This window comes from Panthera leo, chromosome A2, assembly GCF_018350215.1.
Source record: "Panthera leo isolate Ple1 chromosome A2, P.leo_Ple1_pat1.1, whole genome shotgun sequence".
NCBI classification, from domain to species: Eukaryota; Metazoa; Chordata; class Mammalia; order Carnivora; family Felidae; genus Panthera; species Panthera leo.
In genome coordinates, this window is record NC_056680.1 from 131,409,710 (window position 1) to 131,436,889 (window position 27,180).

The 27,180-nt window shown below is 35.7% G+C and overlaps 1 protein-coding gene across 1 annotated transcript in view; it reads left to right on the forward strand.

The window, feature by feature from the left end:
- FOXP2 (forkhead box P2) overlaps positions 1 to 27,180 on the forward strand; it is a 539,953-nt gene that overhangs the window by 124,064 nt on the left and 388,709 nt on the right. The window contains exon 7 of the mRNA XM_042922589.1: positions 15,364 to 15,454. The gene's annotated coding sequence lies outside the window, so the exon portion shown is untranslated. The remainder of the gene's footprint in view (positions 1 to 15,363; positions 15,455 to 27,180) is intronic.

Below are 27,180 nucleotides of genomic sequence, written 5' to 3' on the forward strand. Positions count from 1 at the left end.
ATAAAATTATTCAAGTATTCAGCTATCAGTTGACTCAGCAAAAATTTATTTAGGGCCATCTGAGGGCCAGATGTTTGAAAAATGCTCAAGGAGTTTAGTTTCTCATAGTAGGTGATAAACTGTAAACAAATTCTTACCATGCCCATCTTATAGCATGCTATAAAATGTTTGAGTAGGGGTCATCAGAAGAAAAAATTGAGCAAATCTTTCTTTAGAAATGGGGTGTCATAGAACGCTTTAGAGAAGAAGCTATAAAGAGAAACTTTTGCTTGCCCCAAATCCTGTAAGCCAGGAGCTTCCTAGAGTACCTACCTAGTATACTTGCTAAGAAAAAGTTATCTTTAAACACTTGAAAATACCAAGATTTTAAAGAACATCCTCTGTTGTTTTGTTACTGTTTTACATTAAATTGTAAGTATCAAAATATCATAATTTTAGAGATTTACTCCTACAGGACCATGTAAATTATTTAATAAATTAAAATTGTGGTAAATATACATAGCATAAAATTTACCATTTTAACCATTTTTAAGTATATAGTTCCAAGATTAAGTGCATTTGCATTTTTTTGCAACCATTACCAAAACTTTTTTCAACTTGCAAAACTGAAACTCTGTAACAATGAAACAATCCCTCCTCATTTCCCCTCTCCTAGACCCTGGCAACCACCATTCCGCTTTCTGTCTCTGTGAATGAATTTGACTACTCTAGTTATCTCGTATAAGTGGAATCATACAATATTTGGGTTTTTTTGTGACTAGCTTATTTTACCTGGCATTGATGTCTTCAAGGTTCATCTTTTTTGTCGCACGTGTCAGAATTTCTTTCCTTTTTAAGCCTAAATAATATTCCATTGCATGCCTGTACCACATTTTGTTTATCCGCTCATCTTTTGATGGACATGAATATGTAACTTGGAATTATACATTTCATGTATGGAACTTATTGTAATAAAATCAGGAAAGGGCTGTACTTAGAGGCTACCTGGTAGGACATGAAGTTAAAGTTGTTATGTGGTTATATGCTCAACAGGGAATCTACAAATATGTAGAGTAACATTAGAACATGTTTATCTAACCAGAATCCAGGCCAACAAGAATTCAGATTAAAAGTTCAGATTGAGTGCAAAAATACTCACATTTTGAAAACTACTACTCCAGTTTCTATGCAAACTATGAATTAGGCTTTCTTCATCAACAAAAATACAATATCTGTCAGCACAGACCCTGACACAGGGCTCGAACTCACGAGCCATGAGATCATGACCTGAGATGAAGTTGATGCTCAATCTACTGAGCCACCCAGGCACCCCTTTCAGAATATAATGTTTTAAGAAACAGCATAGCAGATGTGAATAGCCAGATCCTGTTTAGTGGCTGTGATCCTCGAGCTGTTGCTTCTGATGTTCTTAAAGCTGTTTCTTCTTTATTGTGTACTGTTAGTGCCATTACTTATTCTGATGATTGGTAGTGTATATACCTCTCAGGCTACAATGAAGATAATCAATTTCAGACTCCTACTAAAGTATCCTCAGAGGACACACAACTTCTTGTCAGTAGGTCAGTCATTTTTGGTGCTGTGACTCTGCAACACTGTTACTGCTTTTAAAGAAAGATTGCAAAAATCATACACAGGACTGCTTGGGGACTGTGTGTGTGTGTGTGTGTGTGTGCGCGCGTGTGTGTGCGTGTGTGTATGCATGTGTTATCTATTTTCTAGTATTTGTTTCTGGATTTCCACTGCCATAGATTAGTAGCACTGAATTATAGGAGGCATGAAAAAGGTGAGGAAATAAAGTTTTGCTTTTATTGACTATGTTGAATATATCTTTTGACTTTGTTGAATATATCTTTTAAAGGAACTATGGTCACAGTTGAGGAGAAAATAAATCTTTGTTTTGGACAAATCAGACCAATAATTAAGCATTGTATAAAGACAACACTTAATGTGTTTATCTGTATCTTTTGTTGCCCTTGACAATATAATTGACATGTAACTATTTACCTGTATGTTAAACAGTGGTCATAAAAGTTTGATTTCTCTGGGGCTAGCTGAACATTCCCTAAAGGTATTTTCTTTGTTTCAGTTTGTGGAGTCATATCATCTGCAACTGAATATTCTAGGTAAATAAACAAATAATGCACATACTTTATGTACAAGTTGGTGAGAAAAAGCTCAGTATGGTTAAGATCTTAAGAGTACCACCTGGGGATGTAGCAGGAGAACAATATACAGTTGTAATTAAACGTAAATTTTTTCAGAGGATGGTCATGTTGTTGATATTTTGAATAGGGATAAAAAGGCAGAAAAATAATTGTTTGAATGAAATAACTTTAAAAAGGAAAGTATTTTACATTTTTAATGAAAATTAAACATGCTGAATGAGAAAAAGTAAAAGTGATAGTTAAGGATCTCCTTTTCCTTATTTTTTGAAACACGCTATTTTTGAATTAGTTTATTTGATACACAAATTATATAAATCTGTTGCACTTCTTTCCAAATTTAATTTAATACCATTAAATTATAATGCAACTAATATGAATGTCTTAAATGAGTTAATGCAATTCTTTTTAGTGTATTTTTTTAAAATCCCCTTTGTCCTTCTATTCAATAAGACATGCAATTCAGAATTAAGTTCTCCTCACACACTGGTGTCACGGATACTTTTTTTAAGTGTTTATTTATTTATATTGAGAGAGAGAGGCCGTGGGGAAGGGGCAGAGAGAGAGGGGAGAGAGAATTCCAAGCAGCCTCCATGCTGTTAGCTCAGAGCCCCATGCAGGGCTAGATGTCATGAACCTTGAGAAAATGACCTGAGACAAACTCGAGTCTGATGCTTAACCCATGGAGGCACCCAGGCGCCCCCTGGTGTTAGGGATACGTTTAAGACTACCCAACAAAGATCACTTCATTTTAAATTTAAAACCATATGCATTTTTTTTTTTTAAGTGTTTATTTATTTTGGGTGTTGGGGGGGCAGAAAGAGAAAGAGAATCTCAAGAAAGATCTGCACTGTCAATGCAGAACCTGACATAGGGCTCAAACTCAAAAACCCTGAGATCATGACCTGAGCTGAAATCAAGAGTCTGACACTTAACCGATTGAGCCACCCAGGTACCCCTTTTGTTCATTTTCAGACAAATATTTAGAAAACTCTACTCTGTGGCAGGCACTTTTCTTGACTTTCTTGTTTCTTTGTGAAAATGGCTTATCTACATTCTTTCAGTAATTCATGACTTGAGAATATTGACTGCTTCTGTGTTCACGCTTTAAAAAATAAATACAGGGCGCTTGGTGGCTCAGTTGACAGAGCATCCGACTTCAGCTTGTGTCATGATCTTGAGGCCCGCGTGGGGGGCTCTGTGCTGACAGCTCAGAGCCTGGAGCCTGCTTTGGATTCTGTGTCTCCTTCTCTCTGCCCCTCCCCTGCTCAAGCACTGTCTCTCCCTGTCTCTCTCTCTCTCTCTCTCTCTCTCTCTCTCAAAACATGAATAAACATTAAAAATAATAATAATAAAGAAATATATAAGAACACCCCCCCCCACAAAATTTTTTTTTGATCAATCTGATTGAAAGGAAAAATAATTTTGTAAAATTTAATTTTCTGGGTTAAATTTGAGTCAACTAGAAACCCCATCTTTTTTTAATACTGTAGTTGAAAGTCTCAGTAAAATTTTAAAATACTATTTGCCTAGAAACTAATCTAAGTTTAATTGTATCCTTCTAAGTTTCCTTTATACGATATAGAAATTGCTAACTTACCTAGAATGCTTCATATTTCTCTAATTTACTCAAGATAAATTAATTTTCTCATTTTATGATGTAACTTGGACTTACAGCAGATAATAATTGTAACACTTCTCTATCAATGTATAACATCTCTTTAAGTACATTATGAAATTTTATAGATAGGTTGGCAGAATGAGAAGACCTATTTACTTAAAAAAAAATCACATTGTATCCAGATGTCTTCATAAATCTTTATTAATCCAAAAATTCTATAGAGATTTTGGCAGTAAAAACAATTAGTAAAATTGCTAAAATTAGTGTGTGATGTGGTGCATACAGGCACATTAAGAAAGACTGAAGAGTTTCACTAGTTTTCTTCCCTTTCATATAGGCTCCAAAACTAGACACCTAAGCGCATAGAGGTTAGAACCCACTAACAGATAATTAACTTCATCAGGAAGGCTTTTGGCAAGGAGAAGTGTTACTGGGCAATGAGAATTTAGCAGGGCCAAATCATTGATTGAGAAACGTTTTCACTAGCTAAATGAGTATATTGGCTAATATTTTATCTTTTCTTTAATAAAGTTTCTGTGGATCTTCCAGGTGGTACGCCTAAAATGGTTTTCTAAAATGTTTGACTTGGAATGCAATGAAGAATACTTCAAGAGAATTCAGAAAGCAGTGTGAGAATGGGGTTTTGAATTTCTTGCTGAAATTTCAGTGATATATCTTTATTGTGTGTACTTAGTGAGCATTTATTAATTTGGTTTGGCATCTGGGAAGATTCTAGCACACTGCTTGAGGACTGTAAATCCTAAAGAATGTGGGACTCTGCATATAGTTGTGTGGCTAAAAACCATTAGAAAAACCTTCCTGGTTATACTTTTAATCTGGTTTCCTACAGATTTTCATCTAAGTAAAAGGATACATAAAAGGGTGCAAACCAGCAAAAGGTTGCTGCTGTCAATTTTCAGGTCATGTTTATTTGAATATTTAAAAAGATAGTATTTTGTAAAATTTCTGACAATATATTCATATAATCAGAATCTCTATTTCAATTCTAAAACTAATGATACTCTTGTGAATTGTACCTCACGTAAAATTTCCCTTGATAATTTGCCTTATTCCATGCTGCATGTTCCAAGAGTATCCACTAAGTTTTCATTAAAAAACAAAAACAAAAAACATAAGAGAAATTGGCAGGATAGGTGCTTTTATCTATGAAACAGACTATTACTTAGTGATTTTAATGCATTGAGGCCTTCACATAGATCTCATGCTACAGTTATAAGAGCGTTCACCTGGCATATAGAATAAAATAAATGCCTAGAATTAAAGGATGATTAAGAATTCTTTCAGGGTTCCTGCCTGGCTCAGTTAGTAGAGCATGCAACTCTTGATCTTGAGGTTGTTAAGTTTGAGCCCCATGTTGGATGTAGAGATGGTTAAAAAGAATATCTTAAAAAAAAGAATTATTGTCAACAATAAACAACATAAGAGATAGCTATTTAATAATGGATGACTGTTTCTCTTAATGAAAGAAAGAAAAAAAAGTGATATTTTTATTTTAAAACTTGCAGCCTGAAATTTGGACAGTCTGTACTCCATTCTTTTACTGAGTTAGATATGAGATAAGGTAAGAAAATCCCATCTGTCAAGGCATGTTGTCTCATAAATCACATAGTTGTGTTGTTTTGTTTAAATAAATATATGGAATGGCTTCTCTTAAACAGAAGAAATCTATAAAATGTATTTGTAAAGTAAGCAGGGTTGGAAGGAAGGGTCAGTGCTGTGAAATGGGCATGCTAACTTACTGGATCCCACCTTGTTTGAACCTATGTTCTGTCTTTTTCTTTGCTAAAGTTACATTTACTTCAGAAAAGAGTCCATTGCCTGACCGGTACATTTCAGTGGAAGTGATTTTCTTAATCTCTGCTCTGAACATTGCTCAGTTAAATTCCATTCTATTCAGGAACTTCTATTTCCTGGAAAAAAAAAAAAGTTCAATCTTGGATTATATGGGTAGACTAGATTAGATAATGGAGGTGGGTCAGTGTTGGTGGAACTTGACCTGAATAGTCAATTAGAGAAAATGGAGGTATAAAATTGAAAGCTGTGAATAGGAAGGAAGCCAGAGTTTCATAAATTCAGGTAGGTTTCACATTCATTTAGCATTTATGAAACACATATTATATCCTGGATGACAGTATGCTGTTGTTACCTTTGAAAAGTTTTTATCACAAAACATCAATATGTAGACTGTGCCTACATTGTATTGTGGTAGAAGCCAAGAGAACTGATATCAGATCGGGACTATATATATATATATATTGTATTTCAAATTGTGTGTGTGTTTATTTTTTGAGAGAGAGAGAGAGACCAAGTCAGGGAGGGGCAGAGGGAGAGATGGGGAGACAATCCCAAGCAGGCTCTGCACTTTCAGTGTAGAGCCCAATGCAGGGCTTGAACTAAAGAACTATGAGATCATGACCTGAGCTGAAACCAAGAGTTAGATGCTTAACAGACTGAGCCATGCAGGAGACCCTGTTTTGTTTTGTTTTGTTGTTTTTTTTTAATGTTTATTTTTGAGAGAGTGGAAGTAGGGAATGAGTGGAGAGAGATGGGGACAGAGGATCTGAAGTGGGCCCTGCACTGACAGCAAAGAGCCTGATGCAGGGCTCGAACTCATGAACCAGGAGATTACAACCGGAGCCGAAGTCGGATGCTCAACTGACTGAGCCCCCCAGGTGCCCCTGGGGAAGGAATCATTTGCTAAGTGGTAGGGAAACATAAAAATGTCAAGTCATCCAGGGTTATCAGTCCTTATGTAGTTGTGGCTGTGCGTCCCGCAGATGATTGGGAAATCCTCCAACTGCCAATATCCTAAATCTTTCTTATGTATCTTAAAAGACTTGCCCTAAGGTTGGAGTTCTGCTTGTCTAGACTGCCTGCCTCATGTTTCCTGCATCTCATTTCTTCTGGTTTGAAAGAGATAGACAAAGCATCTTCAGTGGCAGGAAAGCAGCTGCAGAGGCATTGACCTCCACATTAATGTTGTCCACTTACTTCCGTATGCTCTCTTTACATACCTGAGCACTCTGTTATTTGCTGAGAATGAGACTGTTTTGTCACCCAAAAAAAAGAGAGGGAATTGAGAAAATGGAAAACCAGGGATTTGTTCTGAAGATCAATCACAAATGTTGATCTATTAAACTTGGTTCTATCTCATAAAAACAACTGCTGGTCAGCATGGAAAGGGAGAGACTTACTTATTTTCCTATAGAAGTAAAAAGGAAAGGAAGGCAAGTACCAAAAGAGGACAGGATGAGTAAGAGAATAAAAGGAAAGAAAGAAAGAAAGCATATTTAACTGATGTATTTTTTTTACGGCGCAGGCTTTGAGTTACAATGGACATAAAAAAAAGAGCTGTATGGTGTTCTGTATAATCTGAGTGTGTTTAAATCTGCATTAGTAATTCTAGAGGTAGTTTTCTTGAATTCTTCCTTGCCATTTTCTTCTAATTTAGTCTTATACTCTCAGCCAAAAACAACACAAACATGGTTTTTGAAGGAATTCTCTTTTATTAACTTAGTGGTCCACTTCTTGAGCTCCCACTGAGCATATACCTCTGCAGAATGAATTAAAGTCAACTCCAGTCTGTGTTTGAACCTAGGAGCTTGTTTTCAACCTATTACCTATGGTTTAAACATTTTTTGAACTTGGAAAAAAAAGTTTTTTTGAACTTAGGTAAGAATTCATACTTTAATTTTATGGCTTGAAGTGCTTTTTCTCCCCTTTCCAATTTTTAATATTTGATTCTATTAGTAATGTTATCAAGAGTACTGTGTGTTTTTTCTCTTTCACAAATGCATTGGAAATACCAAGCAGTATTTATGTCATTTTGGAAATTTATTACTCATTTTGACTATTATGGTACCATGTATTTACATGTTTAAGGTTTATATGACCTTCATAGTTCTGATTTAAATAAGTGACAATTATTTTAATAAAGCTGTTCTAACAAGCCTGACAGGTTTGTTTTTTTTTTAATTTTAATGTTTATTTCTGAGAGAGAGAAAGAGAGACAGAGTGCGAGTGGAAGAGGGGAAGAGAGACAGGGAGACACAGAATCCGAAGCAGGCTCCAGGGTCTGAGCTGTCAGCACAGAGCCTGATGTGGGGCTCAAACTCAGGAACCATGAGATCATGACCTGAGCCAAAGTCTGATGCTTAATCAACTGAGCCACCCAGGTGCTCCAAGCTTGAAAGTTTTTTATCAAAGTTATACGTCCTATGAAAAGTGAGAGAAGTCTACTTTAATAGACTTTTCTACTTTTGCTAACTTTAAGTATAATCAAAACTATTTACTTCCAGTAATTTTTCATAAAAAGTGGAGAAAAATTAAAATATATTCAAAACTCTTTACGTTTTAGAATATAAGAATTATATAAGAAATATATATTTATAAGAAATTCAGAGGGACATTGAGATATGATTCACATAGGTATGTCCCTTTTTCCACCTGCCTCTTAAATAATTATTTTCACATGCAAATTCACTATTATAGTTCCTATCACCCTGTGCTTACTTTTGCTTATGCAGCATCACATTTAACTTATAATCTCTCTATGGTTTCAAAATATCATTCATTCAAAGGCATGTTTACTGCCTACTTAACCTGTCCTTAAGCAGTCAGCAGGAGAATAGCTTTTATCTCTGTGTCTCCAGTAGATAGTAAATCTGGTACTTAATAAGCGTTCAGTATCTGCAATGATTGAAGAGCAAAAAGGCCTTTTATGCAACTTGAAATTTCAACCGTTGCTGTTCAACAGCTAGAAAGTTTCAGTCGTACAGCTAAGTAAGTTCTAGAGCTCTACTGTATGACATTATGCCTATAGCTAACAATACTGTATTGTACTCTTGAACATTTATTGAGGCTAGATCTCATGGTGAGTGTTCTGACTACAATAAAAAATGATACAAATGAAATTTAACTTTAAAGTATTTGTACATATTTGTGTAAATACAGTAATGCATTTTTACATAATTCTACTCAGCTTTTGCAGAATCCTAAAAGTAACCATCCTGTCTTTGCCTTTTCCTTCAGTGACTGCCTGTTCACCTTCTTTTTTTTTTTGTTAAGTTTATTTATTTATTTATTTATTTTGAGAGAGAGAGAGAGGGAGAGAGCGTGCATGAGTGGAGGAGGGGCAGCGAGAGAGGGAGAGAGAGAATCCCAAGCAGGCTCCGCACTGCCAGCGTAGAGCATGATGTGGGGCTCCCACACATGAAGCTGTGAGATCATGACTTGAGCCAAAACCAAGAGTTGGATGCTTATCTGACTGAGCCACCCAGGCGTCCCTGCCTGTTCACCTTCTACCTTACCAATATTATTTGTTTGTTCATTGATTTAATTTTGATTTTTACATTCTCTGACTGAACCTGCCTATACAATATAGATATTTTCAATTAAAAGCTAGAAACAAATTTATAAATGTAAAAGGTAGCTAACAAAATTGTCCTATCCCTGAATAAATGGGTTTTGAACTGTACTCACAATGTTGACAAACTTCACTATCATTGTGGCTTCAGTTATTTTCAAGGTCAACTTTTATCTCAGTTCAATTTCTATGAATATATCTCCTTAATGGTTTGATAGGGTTGTGGTGGAGCCTGAAGCATCATGAGCTCCTCCTTCTTAGATCTGGATGCTATTAATTGTGGGGTGCGTCAGCCAAACGAGTAAATCTTGGATAGGCCCTATTCTGTAGAGGTGATGCTTACATGATTCACCCAATGTGGCTGAATGATACTGAGTATAAGTTTTTATTGGTAATTGAAGTACCTCTTTTCCGCAATTCTGAAGGATCGCCTCTTACCTTCTACTTTATAAAGATGACAGAGGGATGATTTGAGAACTAAACTCATAGAACTAAATCTCACGAAGATAAGCTATAATTAGTGCTTATGTGCACATATTTATATAAGCTTCAAAGCTTTGCATCATGGACAGTCACCACTGCAGTATGGCTCCAGTGTTAGCTCTTAAAACTACAAATCCTATTTTATTATGGTGTAGGTTAAATCACTGTTTTACAAACTTTCAAAACAATATTCTATACTCACACAAATTCTGAAATGTGTATTCTCAATTCATTTTATTTTGACTCCCAAAATAAAGTTAATATTGTGCCATATTAAATCAAGGCAGTGGAACAGAACACTCCTTTGTTTCTGTCTTACCTCTTTTGAAAAATCCCTGAATTAAGTTTTGCACCAGGATTAGAAGGGCAAATATCTCTGACCTGGTTCAGATCCATTGTCTATTCTATCTAAAATTTAATTTTTCTTTTTTTTAAAAAAATTTTTTTAATGTTTTATTTATTTTTGAGACAGGGAGAGACAGAGCATGAACAGGGGAGGGTCAGAGAGAGGGAGACACAGAATCTGAAACAGGCTCCAGGCTCCGAGCTGTCAGCACAGAGCCCAACGCGGGGCTCGAACTCACGGACCGCGAGATCATGACCTGAGCCGAAGTCGGCCGCTTAACCAACTGAGCCACCCAGGCCCCCCTAAAATTTAATTTTTCAATTTCCATGCCTATCCAGTTCCATGTTGATGAGTCAATAAATTAATACATTCATTCAACAAATATTTGCATACTATGTGCCAGTCAGTAGTTTAGGTTTATTGGACTCCAAGTGAATTGAAGAGACCAGCATCCCTGCCCTTGCAGAGTTCACAGTGTTTTAACCAGAGCTGGGATGCTAATTATAGTGAAGCTGTGTATCTCTGTATGCAGTTTCACAGCATTTAACCTTTGTAGAGCCAACTTTTAAAAAAATCTAAGCTATTTCCTTTCTTGATATTTGTAACATCTGTACAAATGATAATGACATGATGTTCCTCTTGTGTAAATGCCTGATGCAAAAAGAATGCCTGCCACAAAATACCTTCTGAGCACTTGGTAAATTTTGTTAGGAGTAGAATAACTGCTTGTCTAGAACATGGACTGTTTGTCGAGAATATGGACTGTGTGCCTTCTGAAGAATAACTTCCCCCATTCCTCAGAATCCAATGGTTGTTTCTTTTATCCTGCTCGTGTACACCCCCATTACCCAACAACTGGAAATGAAATTACACGTTTGTTGTTTTGCTGGGGTTTTGTTGTTTAATTATTTTCTGTTCACTGAAATGTGGGTTATACTACCAGCGTTTGTAACCAATGTACAGTTATTGACTTACTCTTCTCTGGCTATGGTTAACTAGTTTGTTTCTAGATAACAAAATAACTTAGTTTTCATTGTTCTCCAAGAAGACCTATGCTATGTAATATGAAAACAGTACTGAAAATGTTACTGTAACTTTTACTTTTGAACATCAATTGGACGTTATCACCTAGATAACCACTGTATTTTAGTTTCTTCATATTTTTAGTATATTCTTCCAAATTGTGAAATTCACTAGACTAACGCTTTTATATTATGGCATTTTGCAGTAGAGTTAAAAGACATTTGTTTTACATGCGAGCTTTGTACCGTGTAATTTTTTTTCTTTTTTCCTTTGTTTAAAAAACAATGAAATGATAGTATTTCTTTTAGGACATATTTTCATTTTTGTTAATTAAAAGACTGGAGGGTAGAAAATATTAACAAACAGTCCCAAGTGACACATTAGAACGCTAAATATCTTTCTTCAGGAAGTTCTTAGAAAAACTAAATAAAAACAAAACTAACCCACCTAGTAATTGTTCTCTTCAGCAAATATAGTTCTGAAAGAAACCAGGTCAAACCCACTGAGAATGTCGGAGTGATGCTCTCCTCTCCTACCACAATAAACCTTAAATAAATTCATAATGTACCTTAAAAGGATGGAAGAAATTAGGAAAGGGAATGGTTGTAAATGTGAACTTCACAGAGACTCTTTTATCCAGGAAGTCTTCTTTGACTCAAATTAGGTGCTGCCCGTGTGCATATTTACCATGCTGGTCAGTACGCTGTAATAACTGTTCATTACATATTCTTCGTTATACTGTACACTCCACGGAAGTAGGGTTGTGGCTTTATCCCCGAGCCTGGACAGTGCCTAGCATTTAGTAAGCAATCAGTAAACGTGTATGAATGTGTGCATGTAAAAGAATTCTAATTGGCCTCTTTAGCTTTCTGGTTTTGCCTTTTCCTTTACTGTCTTAAGTTTTGTTGTTGTTGTTTTGTTTGTTTCAGTGATCATTATAAGAACTGTGATCAGTAATCTATGACATATTTTACTTTGATAATGTCCTTGAGCTTATGTTACTAAAATAATATATGCTTTTAAAAAAATATAAATAATTTTAAATAATAATATATAATGCATATTTAAATAAAATTTATAAAAATGAAACTATGTTGTGGCGATAACTTCTTTATTTTTAAAATTACCTTCTTTTCTTTTGTATTTAATTTCGACTTTTATCAAAGAAATATGTGCGTACAGTTAAAAAAATCAAGTGAAACAAAAATAGCATTCTTCTGTCTTGTATCTTCCTACCACCCAGTCCAGCTATACAGAGGTTACAGATTTCTGGTATTTATATCCACAGTTTTTATACATCCACAACTGTAAATGATATGCTAGTTGCTATTTCTTGATTTATCAGTTTTTAAAATTAATTTTGAGTAATTAAAATGGAGAAACTTGTGGGAGAGAAAAGCATGCAAATAAAAAACTGAATAAAATCTCGGGTGCCTGGATGGTTTAGTTGGTTAAGCCTTCAACTTGGGCTCAGGTCGTGATCTCATAGTTTGTGAGTTCGTGTTTCCCTCTCTCTCTGCTCCTCCCCCACTTGTGCTCTGTTTCTGTCTCTCAAAAATAAATAAACATTAAAAATATTTTTTTCATATAATCTAAGCTAACATATGCTACAGTTGATGTCTGCATAGGGTGTTTTGGGTCCATAAAGAGCAGGTAAACATTTTAGGTCTCCCACATTGCTTTTAAGATTAACTGTATTGTTGATGCTAACATTATCAGTAAACAAGAGAATGCTCATCTTTCTGTATTCTTGCCAACACAATATAGAATCCAGCATTCAAATATATGCTATTCTGATGGCATGGAATGGTATCTCATCAGTTTTTTGATTTGTATCTTCCTAATAACCAGTGATTTTGAACATTTTAAACTATACTTGACAGTTGTTCTGGCTTACTCCTCTGAGAAACTGCCCTGTTGAGGGTTTTGCTCATTTTTTTAATTGGTTTTCTCTGAGTATATATATTTTAATATTAATTCCTTGTTGGTTTTAGGTCTTCTCTCAGTTTATTTATAAAATTTATCTGTGGTATCCTTCATTGAAAAATTCTCATTTGGTTTGGCCAAATCCATCAGTTTTATGCCTTATTATTTTAGGTCTTGTTTCAGAATTGTTTTTTAATTCTAAGTGTCAAAAAGAATCACCAAATTTTTCTATTAGCTTTGAAAGGATAACTTTCACATTTAAAGCTCTTTAATCTCATTGGAATCCAAATTTGTATATGGTATAAAATAAGGAGATAAGTTTATTTTTGCCATATTCTGAGACTGTTTTTCTTTCTCTACACAGCGAGACAACAACCAACGTTTTCTTTTACTTTGTGATAGTACCCTTATTATATAAAGCTCCCAATGACACGTGGGTTTATATCCAAACTCCATTTTCCAGTGTCTGTACCTGGCTTTGGTAGTAAGCCTAATATTTGGTAGAGTAGATGCCTTCTCTTTGTCCTTTATTTTATTTTTTTTTAATTTTTAAAAAGTTTATTTATTTTTGAGAGACAGAGACAGAGCATGAACAGGGGAGGGGCAGAGAGAGAGGGAGACACAGAATCCGAAGCAGGCTCCAGGCCCTGAGCTGTTAGCACAGAGCCTGACGCAGGGTCCAACCCATGAGCCGCCAAGATCATGACCTGAGCCAAAGTGGGATGCTTAACCGACTGAGCCAGGCACCCCTCTTTGTCCTTTATTTTTGATGTTAACTTTGGTATTAATAGGCATCTAAAGTATATGCTTTTAAAATGCTTTTGTTGATTTTCTTTAAAAGTCTAGACTTTATAGATTGATTTAGGAAAAATTGATATCCATGAATGTGAGGAGAAAGTAAGGCAATATGGAATTAGGAAATAATTTAGATTGCTATGTACTAATAAAAAATCTGCTTCTTTTGGTGGCATATAGCAGGCAAAAAAGAATTATGGGAGAAAATTAACACAAAGAAAGTCAAGAGTGGAACCTGCTCATGTGCAAAATTTTATCATTAAGAGAAAAATGAACAACAGAAGCAATAGAGAAAGACTGCTAGAATGTGAAGAAAGGGCATTTGAATTACCCTAATTTTTGTGACTTTGAGTTACCTTGATAACTAAAATAATAGTTTCAAACTATGCTTTGCAGAATACTTAAGACTTTGTGGAATACCCCAGAGGTACCTAGGGAAAGAACAGAGGTGGTAGAGGTGGGAGTCTGGTTCAACCATAATGCCTCATTGTTATCTGTATATTTGGTTGACCCTTCACTAAGATTTCATTGGAAAAAAGGATTTGTAGCCAAAAGTGTTTGGGAACAATTTAAATAAAATTAGGGAAATGTCTAAATGCTCAACAAAGAAAAGAGGGCATGTGGTGTCATCCCTCCCTTTCGGTGCCTATGGAAGGCATGGCTAATTGAACACAGGACTCCCTGCTAGACTCAGATTTAATCTCCATACAGATTTCCATGTGGTCACTACCAATCAGTCAGAGTTGGTGTGTGAATCAAAACCCGTTTATTACCTATACACTACTAACTTCTGTAATTTTTTTGGAAGATTTGAGCTAAATCTTTCAGATTAAAGAAGGGAGAGACTAGAAAAGAGAGTAGTTAAATAGCAAATGGGTCTAAGATACACACGTTCTAATAAGAGTCAAGGGAATAGCCTTTACTTTGCAATTATAAGGAGAAAATGCTTACTACCAACTTGTTGATTGTGGAAAGGCCTACAAAGCTCATTAAGTATATGTTGAAGAGGAAGTTGAAATCAGTCATGTTTTCAGTTGGGAATCTTGAGACATAAAATAACTATGTTCTATAAATTATAAGTTAAAAATTTTTTTAATGTTTATTTGAGAGAGAGAGAGAGAGAGAGACAGAGAAGGAGCAGGGGAGGGGCAGAGAGAGAGGGAGACACAGAATCTGAAGGAGGCTCCAGGCTCTGAGCTCTCAGCACAGAGCCCGACATGGAGCTCGAACCCACGCACCACAAGATCATGACCTGAGCTGAAGTCTGATGCTCAACCAACTGAGCCACCCAGGCTCCCCTAAATTATAAAATTTAATCACCAAAAGTTTAAACCTGCCAAATCAATGTAAGAATGGGAAATAAAATCTGCATCTCTTAGAAATGGATCTCATGCTGTCTCAGTGGTCCTTGCTTTGTACCAAACAATGGATTTTAAACTTCTCTAAGTTAATATGTAGAAAAGCATTTCCATGCATGTTTGAAGAGTTCCAAAGCAATTAATGCATTAACAATTAATTTTATTTGAGGTTGAGTATGTTTTATGTTCTATGAAGTCATTGAACTGAATGTGACATAAATTTAATTTTTGAAGCAGTGACAGTTATTTGTCTCTATTAACAGGGCTATTCTAATGTGATGCTGGGATTGAGTTTACCTAGGACTCCGTATCAAAGTTGACTCAAAAGTCTTGTAGAAGATCTGGAAGAAATAAGTAAGTGGCCTTTTGGTAATGATTCTTTTCGGTTCATTGTGCTTATGTCTGCTTTTCTAGTGTGTGCTTTATCCTTTAATTTTTTGGTTAGATATCTTTGCCCAAATGTTAAGAAAAGTTATCAGTGAACCACAGAGACTTTCCACGTAGAACTATAGGAATATTCACCCTCTTGCCTTTCCCATTTCACTCCTTGCTGTGCTTTCCCTTCCTATTAAACTTGGTTTCACTTTTTTTTTTTTTTTGAAAATTATCATGGATTCATATAGAACATGAATTTGGTTTTGAAATACTGAAAGGAAAAGATTAGTCAAGAAAAGCATCTGGATTATTTTGTTATCATTATGTGGTCTTTTATGCTGATATTTTCAGATTATTTTATTAAGATTGAGTTGATACTGAGGGTTTTGGAAGATCTAGGAATGCCAAAAATAAAAGAGAATAACATGCTAGTAATGATTTTTTTTGAAACTTTGATTTCTCCTATAAACTTTTTGAGATCCAGCAAGTCAGCTGTTTAGAAAGCATTCATTTCCTTTTTAGTGTTATACTTCTTTAAATCTAATGGGAGTTTTCCTTGATATTTACAGTATCAATTTAGAGAACTTTAAATCCATTGCTTGGTACAAAGCAAGGACCACAGACATGGCATGGGGTGCATTTCCAAAAGATCTAGATTTATTTCCCACTCTTGCTCAATATAGAATGCTTCTGCAACATTATTTTTTCAGTGTCACCACTGAACTGTGATATCAATCAATTAAGATTTGGCCACCTATTGGTATGAAAATATAATTATAAAAAGAAAATTAAAAGAAATTTTAGGTGAGGAGTTCATATTATTTCTCTTAGACTCTACCCCCAAGTAGAAGGGAACGAACCATGGTGCCTGGTTTCTCCTGAATTCTTTTTTATTTCTTTCCCACCCCACTCCAGAATTCTTTATCAAGGGATTGCACTGAACGTGTATGTAGGACAAGCCTCAGCATCCTCGCTATTCTGCCTATATTGTTCTACCCCTTTCCAAAACTTTCTCCAGATGAAGGCTCCATATCTCCCCTAAGACGTATTTTTTCAGTGTGGTTGGATTTTACAGTCAAATATTTTTCAGGCAATTTACCTACTATTTTGCCTGTGGACCTCTTGTTTTGTACTAACTTTATTATTTTGCCAGATATACAAGCAAAATGATTCCACACTTATTTATCATTTAAGATTTTAAAACACTTTGGCAACTTTTTACTTCCTTTTACTCTTTCACTAAACTCATTAATTTTACTCTTGCATTGCTTATGACCTAAGGATCACATTATTATCCTTTGTTCATTAGTAAGTGGAGAAACTAAAACACAAAGAATTTAAATGATTTGGAAAAAGTAATATAACTTGCTGTGATTTTACAGCTAATAATAAACAATTAAGTATTACTAGAACTGTATCTGCTAAGGCCCAATCTTTTAATTTTTTTTCTGGGTTATTTAATTTATGCTTACTGTAGATAATGGTGGTGTTGATATAATATTTAAATTCTCAGTTTTTGGGTGAGAGGACATTTGTGTTAATAATAGTAGGTGGATTTAAGATTTATAAGTGGGAGTTACCTGCAATGAATATTATGGAACCATGAAAGAAATGATTTTTAAAAAATAGAGTCTTTTTCCCAGAAAGGAAACATATTTGTGTTTGAAGTTCTCAAAAACTGCTTCTAGAACTTGCTAATTAGACTTTTCTTAATCATTTGCTTATAATAGTTCTTATATTTTTAAATGAAGACCAAACACATATTGGTGGAATAATGCATATGCAAAAGGCAATGGTTCATCTTAATGAAAAAATGCATTACGAAACAGTGTTTTTCCTTGGGAATATGTAGAATTTATGGACCCAGAGCTGGAGGTATCATGATAAGAAAAGAGTCAATGACAGAGGCAAGGGTTTGGGAGTCAGGTTGATACGGCTTGGATCCCTGCAACCATTTGCTAGCGTTTTTAATCAACCTTGGTTAGTTTCCTTAAATCTTTGCATATCAGTTTTCACACCATAAAACCAGGGACAGATATAACTGTTTGTTGGATTATTGTAAAAATTTAGCACTTAATACATAGCTATTTTCAAGACATATGCATTTTTTTCCTTCAATTTCCACTGCTGTGTTCCCTCCCCTCCCCAAATCACTAAAGTGAATACTTAGTTGAATCTTCCCATTTTTGAGCAATTTGTTTTAGCATTATCCCCATTTTGTCTCTCTGAGAGGTTAAATAACTTGCCCTAGCCTATACTTCTGAAGTGGGAACTACAATGTTGTTTCATGCAATTTGCACCTAAAACTGTGCTTGTGCACCTAAAACTGAGTAGTTGGGTGAGTATGTATGTGTGTGTTTTACTCCATCACAGTGACGATTATTTTCAGTTTCCATTGTAAGAGTATTAAATCCAATTAAAATATAAGATTTAGTTATTCCAGTGTACTAGAAATAAACTTTATTCTCAAACTTAGAGAAATTGCTATAAGTTTCATAAATGCTTGTGAAAAAGTAAGCGTCATACATGACAAAATATTTGCTCAAATTTTCAAGTCATTGAAAAGAAAATGCACTCTACAGGAAGCTGATTTGGCTGAGGAGGGTCTGGGTCGGTGATTCATGTTCATGGCTCTCTGACAGCCCTTAACAAAAAGTAGCAGGAACAAAACTGCAGAGAGGAAGCTATAGAGTGTAGCTGTTGAGAATGCAAGCTTGCAAATCAAATTGCTTAGGTCTGAATCACGGGTCCAGGGCAAACTTACTGTATGTGAAACGTTGGAAAAATCATTTAAACTCTCTAATCCTTAATTTCTGAATCGAGAAAATAGAGGTAATAGTACCTCACTTCACAGAGTAGATTTGAGGACTACATTTGTGAATTCATACAAAGGGCATAGTAAGCATTAAAATAATTAGTTATTTTGTCCCCTATTTTATTAGTTTCACAAGTTGACTGTAGTTTCAGGCTATTTAGCAAATATGCTCCATAACTTTGGGCAAGGAGATGGTAAAAATGAGTTAATTCTGTAAATGTGCTCTCTGTGTTTCAGTCAGCATGTATATTAATTTTCTATTGCTATGTAACATATTAAATGTTTAAGAGCTTAAAACACATGCTTTTGTTAAATCACAGTTACCACAGATGGGGAGTCTAGGCATAGCTTCACTCAGGGTCTTAAAAGGCTGCAATCAAAATACTGGCCAGGCTGCATTTTCATCTGGAGTTCATGGTTCTCTTCCAAACTCACTGGTTTTGGCTGAATTTAGTTCATCAGGGTTGTAGGACTGAGATCCTCAAGAGGCCATCCATGGTTCCCATGCATGTGACCCTCTTCATATACAGTCCACATTATAGTAGTTTGCTTTTTGAAAGCCAGTAGGAGAGTCTCTACTATATGAGAGCAAGATAAAGCCATATATACATATATGTATGTACATATAGAGCATGAGTATATGTATTAATATAATCATTGAAGTGCCGTCTCATAACCTTTGCCATATTCTGTTGGTTAGAAGCAAGTCAGAGTCCTGCTCACATGCAAGTGGATAGAATTACAGAGCATGAACTTGGGGGCCACCCTAGGATCTGTCTGCCAAGGCATGTTAAACTTATTATCTTAAAATTCAAATAACCCATTACTTTAGGTTTTTTTTAAATGTTTATTTATTTTTGAGAGAGAGACAGAGTGTGAGTGGGGGAGGAGCAGAGAGAGAGGGAGGGACAGAATCCAAAGACAGAATCCAGACTCTGAGCTGTCACCACGGAGCCCGATGCGGGGCTTGAACTCACGAACTGCAAGATCATGCCCTGAGCCAAAGTCAGACATTTAACCGAATGCGCCACCCAGGTGCCCTAATTTTAGATTTTTACAATTATGTACTATTTAATAAAAAGGAATATTGTCACTATTGTAAACCTTAGCTCTCAGTTATGCTTACAGTGTGACTCCCAACAGGTCATTCCTCCCTGTTAAATGAGATTTATTATTATTTCATGCCGGGTAACGTCAGGCTAAATGCAGCTTACCCTGGTATTTAATACTCTCCAGAATCTGACAAAACCTGAATACTAACCTTTTCTTCCCATTACACCAATATGCATACCTTGAATCCCATGCCTTACACTTGCCCACATTTCTGTCACATCCTATTGTTTCTTTCCTTTTCTCCATCTCTTTAAAGCACATTGACATTTCTATCTCTTCCATTATACTTTTCCTGTTTCTTTCCTCCTGTTCAACCAGCGTAGGACTTTTCCTGTACAGTATCATATCTGTGTTACCCGCAGCCTTGCCTATAATAGTATCTTAAGAAATATTCACTAAATATATATACCTTCTTCATTTAAAACCGTGGTCAGTGTGATAGCCTTTTCAGTTTGAAAATTATATTTGAAAAGATATTCTTCATAAATTATCCACTTTTAAATGACTCAGTAATCTGAAATGTATCTCAAACAACCTTTAAATTCCCTTTAAGAATCCATTGCAGCATAAACATTTGGAATTGATTGCACAGAGGAGAACATGAATGATTGGGGTCCAGGAGGTGGGCTGTGGGAGGCAGCCTTAAAGATCTTCCTTAATGATTCTGTCTCCTGGTTATCACACACTGTTGTTTTTCCTTCCATGTTCACCAGAGTTGGCCCATGTGGCTGATAGAATATGGCACAATGATGGTATATTGTTTTTCAGATTAGGTTACACAAGACATTTAGACATCTGTTTGGGGTGTTCTTTTTCTATTGCTTCTCTCTCTGTCATTTTCTCCCCTTCTCCCTCTTTCTTCTTTTCCCAGTCTCTCTCCTTTTTTCCCTCTCTCTTTCCTTCTGTGTCTCATGACTTGCTCTGGGGAAGGCAAGCTACCGTGGAGAGGTCCATGTGATGAAGAACTAAGCCCTCTGGTCAACAGACAGGGAGGAATTTCCTGACAAACCATGGGACTAAACCACCCAGCTGAAATACTCCTGGATTCCTGATGCTCAGAAACTGTGTGAGATAATAAAGGTTTCTTTCATACTAACCTGCTAAGTTTGGGGGTAATTTGTTATATAGCAATAGATAATTTATGCATTATATATATTACCCCTAAAATTATTTCCACAGATTTCATCACTGACCTTGGCTTTCTGGGGAATAAATACAAGGATTCCTAGTATATTGAATATATGGTCTCTAAAGTAAATGTAATTCGATAAGCCCATATATTTGTAAGATAGCCAAGTGAGAAGAAAATGTGAAATGTTTAGATTTCACCTATAATGCTGATTTTATAATATACAGAGGTCTCTTTTAATTTCTTTTTTACCCATTGATCACATCAGTGTTGGAGAATCATGCTTACTAGGGGCTGGGTAGGTCTGGGTACTGGTCTGGTACTGGTCTGGTATAAGAGCTGTTTGGGATAGTTAAAAACACTCTAACTTTTATAGAATCTGAGCTTGAAGAATCTACTAGTTTCTGTTGTTCTTCTTTAGGGTTCTTATAGAAATATAAAAGACAGTTATATGGCAGCATCTAGATATATGTACACATATTTGGGGTGTTATGCTTTGAAATGTAGCATCACTAGAAAAACAATATATTTGGTCTCCAGAAAAGTGAGTTGAGAAGTATGTTTCTGCAAGTAATAGGTCAACTTTTTTTTTATAAACTCATATTAAACTCATCATTCTAATTTCACTTTTATTGATTATAATGTGATCACAGGACCTGGGCAAAAATACAGCCTTATATTTTAAAAAGGTAGAAACTTATTCCTACAAAAAAAAAAGAGTTTACATTTATAACTTTAAGTTTGTGGTTTAGAGTGATCCACTAGTAAAATTTTCTGATACCATTGTACAAAATAGCAAAATATGGATTTTAACTGGACTGCTTTTCAATTCAACTGAACATTAAGTACATTTTTAATGGTCTTATTTGCTGGGAAGAACACCATTACAATAATCTGCTTTTTACAGCCCATATCAAATATGAACCAGCATCACTTACTATGAAGTTTGTGCTCTGGGAGACATTTCCACAGCATCTATCAGTATTGCCCCACATTTCTTGGAATTAGTCTTTAATGATATCATTTTCCAAAATGAGTTGTTGCTCAAACTCACTGATTGTTTTGTGGTTAAAATCTAATCCAGCAGCTATATTTAAAATGTCATACAAATTTGTAAGGAAAGGTCCTTCTGGAAACTACTATTATATTAGGAATTGTATGAAAATGTAGGTGAAATGCTGTGCAGCTTGAAATTTTTTTTTGTCCCCCCCCGCCATATAATATCTGAGGGCTGAATAACAAAAAACCTATTTTTAACTGTTGGCAATTCCAGTTTTTACTATTGTCTTCTGGAGAACAGAGGACTATTACTGTAGGTGTCATGTAAAATAAAGTTAGAGTCTGAGGCCTTCTTTTAGCTGTCAGCCTTATTAAGGAGCTCTTCATGTGTTGAACCCAGCACCTGGCATTGTATAAGTGATGCATGTGAGAGCCTGGGGAGAGCTTTCTTTCTCTTCACTGTGGCTTTATTAGGTCTTGCTCACATTTTCACTGTTGCTCTGCCTTATCCAACTTTCTAGCTGCAACTCACAGCACAGTAGGCCTAATATAGACTGACGCCTTTGCCTGAAGGCTGATTGAAACTTGTGTCTCAGAGTTGCTAATGCTCACTGAACCATTTTATTGAAGATAAAGTAAATAAAATAGATTGCCATATGAGAATTCTCTGAAATCAAATGGAATAATTTGGCAGGTTTAAGCCCATGAAGAAGGCAAAGCAGTGAAACAGATGCGAATACTTTTTATGTTCAGATCAAGGGATAAATATTCTTGCTCTGTTGGGCCTAAATATTCATTTTTGTCTCCACAATTAAATGTTAACCATAATTCTCAATTGCCATATTATTTTTGGTCTTAAAAATGGGTCCTCTGTAAAAGAGTAATGTGAGTAAAAACTTTTGAGACTATAATATTGTGATGATTTTTTTCTTTGTCTTTCTCTGCTTAAACACATGGATCAGTAGCCTCAGAGAATTTAATAAACAACACAAATGAATGGATTTGCCAAAGTGCACTCTAGAATCTTAAGGTTGGAAAAAAACAGTAAATCTTACCTTACTAAAAATGCTAGTAATCTTGAGTGTCTCATTCATTAATTAAGAGTATGTGTTCACATGAGAGTAACCTTTTTTTGGAAATAGCCCTTTGAAGTTTATTTGTTTTTTTGCTTTTTTTTGTTTTTGTTTTTTTGACTACAACTATGAGGTTTATATAAAGAATTTTAAGACATATATTTTGTTTAAAATATATATTTTGAAATAATTTGGGAGGAAAAAAGAAGTTAAAGTGACTTTAGCATCTTGAATTCTATGACATTGTAATGACAATAGCATATGGTACCATATAATATGTATTGACATATTTAGTTTGTGAATGACAAGGATCTGAGCACTTGCCTGAAGATATGTGAAAAGTCTGATGCAGAGAAATGAAGATCTCTTATTTGATTGCCTGGGTCAGATTAAAAGTAAATATTTATAGAAGAAAGATCAATAAAATGGTTTTGTTGGAAAAGTTTCTGAATTTGCTAATTACAGCATTTCTCTTCAACCTTATAAAAATCTGTCACATAAATACTTTCTTCTGTAATTTCTCTTGTGTTTTTAACAACTTCAAAATAGTTTTAGTTTATACCCTTCTTAAGTGTACAGTTGATTTTAAAAATTTTTCTAATACATTTTACTCATTTGTTTCTTAGTTAATGATTCATGCTTACTTTTCAGTTAGATCCATTAAATTTTTTCTTGTCTCTAGGTATCCAATAGCTCATCAGATCTCACAACTGTAAACTATTTATGTTATAATGATTTCAACTGCCATCAATTAAATGCAAAGCACACATTATATTCTTACATAAATAAGGAGTCGTCTTAAAGAAATATTCGACACTCCTTTATACCCTTATAAATAATGTTATCTATTGAGAACTGCTAGTTCTTAACTATAAATTTGACTGTTTTTCCTCTTAGGGTTCAGTCACTCTCAGGGTGCAGGGTGTCTCAGACAGCATGCAGGGCTGAGCAACAATAAACATGCTTCATGTCTTATTGTGAGTGAACTGAAAGTTGTGCTCACATTTCAGTTTTTTTCATATAGTAAAGCTGAAAGCATAATTAGTTATTCAATAGTGATTAAGTACTTTTATGTTCTTAGTGTTCTAGTGCCCTTTATTTATATTTACCTTCCTTGTTATATTCTGTGCATACTCCTCTCTGGTTAATCAGAAATGTGGAAGTACATTCCTCTAGCCAGAACTACATCTCGTTTACTCTCGACTCTAACCATGTATCTCCTTTGAGATTTTGGTTTTCAGTGTGAATTTGCCTTCAGAAAGTCATGTGCTAAGAAAAGTTTTCTTGAAATAAGAACATTATCTTGAGACCCTGAGAAGCCTTAGTCCCTTTAACAATATACTCTAGACATTTAGCAACATGCCAAACTGCAAATAAGAGGAACTTACAGTAGAGGAGGTACATATGATGAGTCAACTCCTGAGCTCACCTTTGATTTCTTTATATGCCACCTTCTTTCTGGTCAACCTTTTGTCCCTGCTTTGCCTTTGCACTTAATTCTACTTTTCAAAATGCCTGGTTGTCTCTTTGCATTACTAGTTTGGGAAAATGTGTTTGCTTTTGTCATTAATGTCTGATCCCTCGGACAGCTCCCTGGGTTCCATGTGATGATGATGATGATGACGATGACGACAATGAGGATGACATTACTACTGCCACTACTACTACCTGCCGTTTATTTAGTACCAAGTACCCTCCTAAGTGATTCACTAGCATTAACTCACTTAGTACAACCTATGAATTACTTGTTACTTATGAGGTAGAGATCATTATTGTCCCCAATTTATAGATGGAGTGGGGCCCAGAAAAGTTAAATATTTTGCTCATTGTTCCACAGTCCCTGTATGGTATGACTAAGATTTGAACTAAGGCAGGCTACGTCCAAAGCCTCCAATGCTCTCTTGCCAATACTGTTGAACAGTCCTTCTTATGTGGTTCTACTTGTGGCCCAAATTAACAATGAATTAATTTCTGAACAAATCACCTTTCTTCTTTCAAAACATGGACTAAGCTATGAAAATATTAGTTAAGTAGGAATTCATAAAATCTAGTTGAGGAATTGGTGAGAATGATCTGGAATTAGTGTTTCAGTCCATTGAAAGGGATTGCTTCATAGTTACTTTAAAATTTTATTAGGCTGACCATGCATTCTGAAACCTTATTTTTATTTTCACTACAGGTTTAATAATGTTCTTATAGAATTATAACAAAGATAATTAAGTTAGAGCTTAATTAAAACTTAAGTCCAAAATCTTAAAAATATACACCTTATAGCCAGGTGACCATTTTGTATATCATCCAGGACACTTTTGAGAATAAAAAGGATTCTATTATTATTTATCCTAGACAACAGGTAACACATTGGGATTATCTTGGGTGAAGACGTGTGGTCACTCTGCTTGAAGCAGACACTTCTAGTAGTTGTTCCAACATCTTTTCTTCTCTGATGCCAGAACCCTGATATTATTGAGATATGCTTCATTATTCCACAGAGCATGTACTTCGTGGGAAACTGACCCTGTTCCCAGCTCCAACAGATAGCTACTAACTAGTTTAAGCCAGTTATGATAACTCCATTCCCATGTCAGAAATATTCAGTTATTAAAATAAGTATTAAACAATGTTAAATAACTTCATTAATAAATAAATACATTTGGTATTTAATTATTTTATTATATTCAGAGCTCTTCTTACCTTTTGACCAAATGAGGTGGTAACTTTCTTTTTTATTTAAACTTTTTAAATTTAGATTTCTTAGTTACCTAAAGCTATAAATATTCTAATATACCCATTTTAATCATTATTTGAGGAGCTGTTCCCTAATCAGACTTTCACTTTACAGGGATCTCTATTTGCATAATGCAGGATCAGCTTAGGGAAGTGGACTGAGGAGCTCCAGGGGAGGGCAGAGATGGGAGTTTACCTCCCAAGAGTTCAGAAAGGTTATTAAAAGAATAGAAAAGTGGCTTCCGTATCTTTTGTTTGCTGAAAATAATTTAAGAAAGTCAAAGGATTACACAATAGCCATTTACACTATGCAAATGGCACAGAAATACTTCTAGAAGTTTTGTGGAAGTTTTCTTACAGGAAGGCTTATTCCAATTTTTCTAGCACCCGTGCCTGCACCCCCTTCCCCCCCACACAGATAAAACTGCACTTTGCGTGGGATTTTGAAGGGAATGGAAAAGAGATTTAAGCCACCATTTTTTTCTCATCTGAAGGTAGCTGCTGCTCTGATTTGATTTCTTGTTGCCCTGTTACAACTTAGCTGATTAGATATATGGATTCTTCTGTTTCCTAATGTCACAGGTAAGGAATCAACCTTACTAACAATTGCAAAGGAAACTGGTTAAATAAATTATATCATTCCTAAATAGTGGAATAACAAAGAATATTTAGGTAAGTCAGTAATGTAAGTTATAGAACACCATTTCAGAAATATATGTCTTAGGAGGGCTTCTGCAAGATGGTGGCCTGGGAAGATCTTGACCTCCCCTCCTCCCATGGACACTCCACGTCTATAGCTACACATGGATTATTTACTTCTGAGAAGGCTCTGAAAACAATGTGAGCTACTTCTTCACAACAAAGGATAAAAATACTATCTCGAGACAGACAGGAGAGGTAGATACGTAGTCTTACCCCCACCTGCCCTGGCACAGTGGCACACAGTAGGGATGAATCTCACCAGTCTGATGCTTCCCCCCACAGGAGTGAGGAGTTGGGGCTCAGCCACACCAACCCCTGGGATCAGCAGAGGAGCATGAGCCCCCAGAATGTCAGGCTTAAAAACCAATAGGGCTGATGTCCAAGGGACCCAAAGTCATATAGGAAATTGAGACTCCCCTTTTAAAGGGCTTGTGTGTAGTCTCACTTGCCCTGAGACTCAGAAAAAAAATTTTTTTTTTTTTTGAAAAATGCTAGGCTGTATGTCAAGGAGATTTGTTTGCTTATCTAAAAGCACCTGGGGTGCCTGGCTGGCTCAGTCAGTGGAGCATGTGACTCTTGATTTCATGGTTGTGGGTTCAAGCCCCACGTTGGGTGTAGAGATTAATGAATCTTTAAAATCATCATTAAAATCATCTGCTGGATGAGCATGAGAGAATTGAAACTCTCTTCAGAGATGGAGGTGCTGGTGGATGTCAGTGTTACACTCTCCACCAAACTTGCTACCTTAGTTAGGTGAACTTGAACATGGCACCATACTGCTACCTTGCTGAAGCCAGAGAGTGCAGTCAGTTGCACGTTCTCCCACTTCCTGGCTGGGGCTGGTGAGTGCTACTAGTCATGGCATTCTCCTGCTCCCAGCCTAAAGCTGTGCACAGACAAGGCACTTTCCTGATGCATTCCTGAAACCATGGCTGAATGCAGTCAAGACGTTTCTTTGCTGCCTTTATGAAGCTGGTGAGTCTGCCTTGACCCCTGTGCCCTCTAGCTACTTAGCTAAAGCCAGAAGGTGTGTACAACACACACAGGAGATACCCCTTGATCACCTGTCCCAGGTAACTGTGAGAAAGGTAGTCATTGGAAAGACATTTCTTGGTAGGCCACCTCCTTCAGAGCACTGCACAGATAG